General features: G+C 38.8%; 1 long non-coding RNA gene across 1 annotated transcript; it reads left to right on the top strand.

Moving 5' to 3' along the window:
- The first annotated feature begins 1,022 nt into the window (after positions 1–1,022).
- Positions 1,023–5,236, top strand: LOC121861984. Its single transcript, XR_006088150.1, has 2 exons — positions 1,023–1,299; positions 2,547–5,236. It is a non-coding gene; the product is annotated as an uncharacterized LOC121861984 (long non-coding RNA).
- The last annotated feature ends 764 nt before the right edge of the window (positions 5,237–6,000 follow it).

Below are 6,000 nucleotides of genomic sequence, written 5' to 3'. Positions count from 1 at the left end.
ATGTCGATTTACAGTTGAAACTTTCAAGATCCATTGTGAGGGGTGTTGAACGCTCCAACTGTCCTTATTGTTGGTAAGACGTGTCAAGTAAGTGAGTGTTGAGTCTGCCAGGACAAACGATACCCATCGGTTTCGTTTCCTAAGAATATCCATGAGTTTCTGATCGCGCCTGAAATTAGATCATTTTGTCGCCCCGACATCAGAGAATCTGATGTTTATAGTTTGATTAGTGTCAGTTATCTATTTAAGAAAGTCATTAATTTCCTGAACTAGTCTGTCAACTGGTATAATCTCCAAGATCTAACGTCTCCCTGTGAATAGTTCCTTGTTCGCTGTAGGCCTGAGCTTGCAGAATTGTTGTTATCAACGTGTATATTCCACCTTTTCCTGGCAAGCTCAACCTCTGGTTAGATTATATGAATAGACATAGGAAAGTACCCTGATCCGGAACACCGGATCCAACATGGTAGAGAAGGTATGTTGTTGGTAAGATTGACCTTTCTGGCATGAATATGGAGGCCCAAGCTGCTCAGCAGGGGCACGTATATACCTCTACACGAGGGAGAATCACGCATTCGTGACTCTTCTTCCACGTCTACAGGTATGTTCACGTGTGTTCCACGCCGCCATATTAACTCAGTTTAACTTAGTCATTTTTGCGAATATCAGTGTTCATGTTTCAACATAGTACCTTCAGTGCCAATTAAGTCAAGTAAAGTAGAGCTCTAGCTATCGTCTGAACCGGTGCCAGACGTATGTTTTGTATAGTGAAGTTAAATATTCACGCATTCGTGACTCTTCTTCCACGTCTACAGACGCTGTTGTGGGGGTTAGCAACACTCCTGAGGTTCGGGAGCCGCCGATGGGCACGATGTCTCTCGAAAGACGTCTTTAAGGTGGCGAGATTAGAATCCCAGGGCGAGATTCCTTGGCAGACGCCACGGCCCACCGCCACAGTCAACTTTTCCCGGGCCAGGCGCTCCGAGCTAGCGAGCGAGCCTGTAAACAACTCTGGCCCACTGACTCCGTCATATGATCATGGTCTACCCACTGTTCTTGGTTATATGTATGGAGCCGTATTAATATCCATGCTTGGGGATGACTAGCAGAAATATAGTCATCCCAGGTTAAGTATTGAACCCCTGAATGAGAGGTCAAGGTACCAGGTGGTTCCTTGTGAAGTGATAAGAATTATGGTATGTTACTGGTTGTGGAATTGCCCAGTGTGTTATGTATTCATATGTAGTACCCATGAACGAATAACCTGAGAGTATGAGGTTCTAACCACGAATTGAGAAGGTAATTTGTTCCTTGTTAAAGTAAGACCTGCGGGTCCAGGTTCATTGACAGTGTGTAAGCATTTCTAAATCTTACTTGTCCCAGAAATACTACAACAGTGTCCAATACAGTAATGAATATTTGGAGGTGTTTAACGAGGTAATAAGTTCTTGAAGTGTTTGATGACTTAATAAGTTAATTTCGGTTCTGTTTAGCCTGAGTGAATCTAAGATGCATCTTCTCCACTCACTGTATTAATAAATATTGAGTTAGTGATCTGAGTATCACCACTCTACTCCTTCTAAACATTGGTTCCCAGAAAATAATACTTACTCACGTGCCTATACATCTACCCACTACCCAAAACCCTTCCATGAGTTCTGTTATATAATGAAAAGTCTGGGTGGTGGCAGCTACCCCTTGTAAGTATAAAAAGTGTTATACAAAGAATAACATGGTTCCCCAGACTAACCCATGTATAAGAAAGACATAAAACAAAGTATACTTCAGAAAGGTAAGAACATTGAAACTGAGAATATAATCTATATGAAAGGAAATGAAAAGAAAGAACCTTGACTTGGAAAACATAAGTAGAGAAGCATAAGAGTTACTTATATAAGAATATATAAGAATATAAGGTATATAGAGGTAAAGAACATATAAGAATATAAGTAAGAACATATAAGAATAAATATATATGTAAAGAATGGAAGGAGAATAAGTATATTAAACAGGGTACTCATTAGAGGAATGCTACACAGAACAAATAAGTATATGAGTAAATAGAATACTAACAGAAAACAGTAGCTGTATGGTAAATTATTGAAAAGAGAAAACCCGGTCCGTTACAAATGGTGACCAGCTAGTGGGATTATTTTCATTTGAGAACCAATTTGAAGGAATGAGGTGTGATACTTGGTGAATTTGTCTTCTCAGAATACAGTATACAGTAATGTATAAGTTTTGTCATCAGTAAGGAGTACAAATAATTGTGTGATTTAAAGTACAATACTGTAGTTGTAACTGCAAAGTTTTTAAGAGTTAGGTAAGAACTAACAATTGATTTCGTTTACCACTTATCTTTTGTGGAAGAAAGTTCTAATTTTTTCTGTGTCACAGAATTAGGTAATGCACCAAATATTTTTTTTTGAAATAAGCTACCTAACTCATCTTTGTGAGTTTTTATTGTGTGAAATTTCAGGAAAGTGGTAATTGCACATTTGTGTAATTTTTTTGTGACCAGTGTATTAATCTTTGGATATTTACAGACATTGAGTGGGCAGTATACTGTACACCTGCCATGTTGAGAGTGTGATGAACTGGGTTCATCTCTTGAGTGTCACCAGAAATGTCATGTGTACAAAGGTTATGTAATCCAATGTTTTATTTTTAGCTGTGACATTTATTGGAAGTATTGTGATTTCAATTGAAAGTGTTCAGATTCTCACTTGAAGTATTTTTCTAACTTTTGAAATTTTTATATAACCCAAGTGAGTGTTACATAAATTTTGTTTATATGTGTATGTTATGTTATGTTATTATTTTTTTCTTTTGCTAGTGACCTGAAGGGTGAAATAACTAGAAAGAGTTTTAATTCTCAGTTGGAGTCAATTTGTTACCATTGAATTTATTGAGATAACACAAGTTTGGTGTTAAATTTTTCAGGGTTGTATTTTTCAACCTGCTTTTTTTAACAGAGAATTTTATTACATACTGTCTTACCATTTCTTACAGTGTATACTGATATGCATTGTTGGTAAAGAAGTTATATGTATTTGAGAACTAATTCCGGTGTATTTTCAGCCATAGTATTGATTGGGTTGAGGACTCTGTGGTGAAATGGACATCTAAGACATACAATCTCTGAAAATGGATTGCTGGAAACACCCTCTGTACATGTAAGGACCACCAATTGTGAGTAAAGCACAGAGTAAATTGTGTAGTGTTAACACAGTGTCAAGATAATTGAAAAAGACAGTGAATTCTTACGAGTACAGAAAATCTGCTTTGTGTTAATCATCCATGAAAGCTACAGATTTATATTTTCTTAAGACATTCTCGTCAAGTATCATCAAGTATTTTATTTTGAGCATTGCTATGAGTACTTTTTGAATTGAAACCTTGTAGTGTTCTCTTTAGAGATATGTAATTTTCTGGGTAACAGTCTCCCATACTATTACTGGCTTTAAATTTAATTTGGTGAGTATCCATTTAAGAAGTATCCGAGGCATTTATGTGTTAATGTTTACCCCCTTTGCTCTGGAAGGGTGTTAAATGAATTTATCTTTGGTGGGGTTGTTTTGTAGAAGATTTGTGGTGACATCAGCGCACGATGATCACAGTAGTTGTGAATAAGTTACAACTTATGTGTGAGTTCCGAGAACTTGCCAAAGCCATGGAGGCCAGCATTCATCGGTGGGGAACGCCGAAGGCTCGGAGGGGTAGTGAGAAAATCAAGTTTTGAAATTTCCCGTCGGGATCAGAACCTGATGAAAGGAAAACTGCCGGTGAGGCTGGGGAAGCTAGTTGTTATCATGGGTACTAGAATTCGGGTGAGAAAGGGAGAAGTCAGTGATTTGAATAGATCTTTTGTTAAGTATGCTTAGACTTACCCAACTTAGATGAATTAGTAGAGGGAGCAGCAAGAAATGAATAGTATTCTACCTTAGACTTGAAAGCCACATATTATTAAAGAAATACTTAACGACAAAAGTCGAGACCTAACCACATTTAGTGATGGAATATAATTAATGAAGGTTTACACGCTTATCTTTTGGGTTTTTTCAACCAGTCCCGTTATTCTTTTTATTTTTTACCAGAGAAGTAAACCAAGTAGTAGCCCCTTTTTGCAGCGAAGAACCGAGTTGAATGTAACTACCCTGATAATGTCATAGTGTGGACTAATGATTTTTCAACCTTGTCAGACAGGTTAGCTAGAGTATTGAGAAAGTCCTTCCAGTGTTTCCCCTTTCATACAATTGCCAGTGGGAAGGTGTAGTTGTGCAGTTTTGATTGGTACAGGCAGTGCAGTTAATTTCTTTAAGTTTTGTTAGTACTTTAGGCATAGGGCCCCTTAGGCCTTGTAAGTACCAAATACGAAGATGTTACCGGAGATGAGCTGAATGTGAAAAGCACTGTAGTAGTAACAGTAAATGCTACCACCTGATGATTCTGCCATCAAGGACATCTACATCTTGTTGGGATGTGTTGATGATGAACATCAACTGTTTGCTTCGCCAGTCAAGGGGCCAGAGTGACCCTGTTGGGGGAGGGATTGTCAGTATGTACCATGGACAAGAGGAATGAGTAGATGTGTCTTACTGCAGTGAGAACATCGTTTGGTGTGAGTGATCAAGTTGCTTGGAGGCCCTATCTGCAGTAGGCCTGGGTTAATGTAGGAGGTAGTTGGGCTGGACTTTAGTCACGGCTAGGCGTGTACAAGAGTACATGGACCTAGTGCAGTTTAAGACGCATGCATGATGAAGTAATTGCTAGGCGTGTACAAGAGTACATGGACCTAGTGCAGTTTAAGACGCATGCATGGTGAAGTAATTGCTAGGCAGGTACAAGAGTACATGGACCTAGTGCAGTTTAAGAAGCTTGCATTGCAAAGTAACAGAAGGGCACTGAGGTTTTGGGGGTTTCATAGGGACCGGGTCGCTGGCATTAAAGTCTATTTGAGTCCATACTCTGTCCATTCAGATCTTGCCTCGTCCTGCGAGTGGAGAATGATTCTTTTGTGATAAGGTCAACCCAAATACTTCAGTGGCTGGATGGGGTCAGTCTATCTACTCCTAGCTTGAGATCTCAATTGATGAATTTTGAAGCTTGGGTCCAGTGTCCTACATAACTACCTGTCATCCTAGTGGATGTTGTAGTTAAAAGTGTTATACATATCTGATCAATCGCCTAGATGGAAACTACCTGTCATCCTAGTGGATGTTGTAGTTAAAAGTGTCATACATATCTGACCAATCGCCTAGATGGAAACTACCTGTCATCCTAGTGGATGTTGAAGTTAAAAGTGTTATACATATCTGATCAATTGCCAAGATGGAAACTACCTGTCGTCCTGGTGGATGGTGCAGTTAAAAGTGTACAAAAACTGTAATTGAGGCCGGCCTGTTATTTTTATTATTATGTTCTTTAATATTGATGTATGATTATGTTCTTCTGTGTGCCATAACAAGTGGTGCTATGTTCATTTTATCTGCCCCTGGCTGGGAGTTTGTGTGATTATTCAACTGAGCTGCAAAATTTTACGTATGTGAAAATTCTGTAACGTGTGTTGTCTGTATTTTTTACCATTACCCCAATACTGCAAGATATGGTGTTTGAAATTGTGTATTTACTGTGAATGTTTTGTCGACTATACCGCCTAATATTGAATCTTTGGGAGGGGAAAGCTTTGTAACGACCACGGTCGTACACGTCAGTTAACGCCAAAATCACATGATTCATATTACGCTCAATAGCCCACAAAACATGTACCTCTGCTTTTATTTTGAGTCCTCCATCTGAGGAGTCCGTTTTCTCATCACTTCAAGACGCCTCAGTCCCCTGTTATCCCATTTTCTCTGACTTATTGAAACCAACCTCTCTATAAAATGAATTTGAATGTGAGAGAGAACACCCTGGTTTAGAGTCAGCTTAGATATGTCGATTTACAGTTGAAACTTTCAAGATCCATTGTGAGGGGTGTTGAACGCTCCAACTGTCCTT

Source organism: Homarus americanus, unplaced genomic scaffold, assembly GCF_018991925.1.
Source record: "Homarus americanus isolate GMGI-L3 unplaced genomic scaffold, GMGI_Hamer_2.0 scaffold24469, whole genome shotgun sequence".
Classification (NCBI taxonomy): Eukaryota; Metazoa; Arthropoda; class Malacostraca; order Decapoda; family Nephropidae; genus Homarus; species Homarus americanus.
The sequence above is the reverse complement of the archived record's forward strand: the minus strand, read 5'-3'. Positions and strand labels throughout refer to the sequence as shown.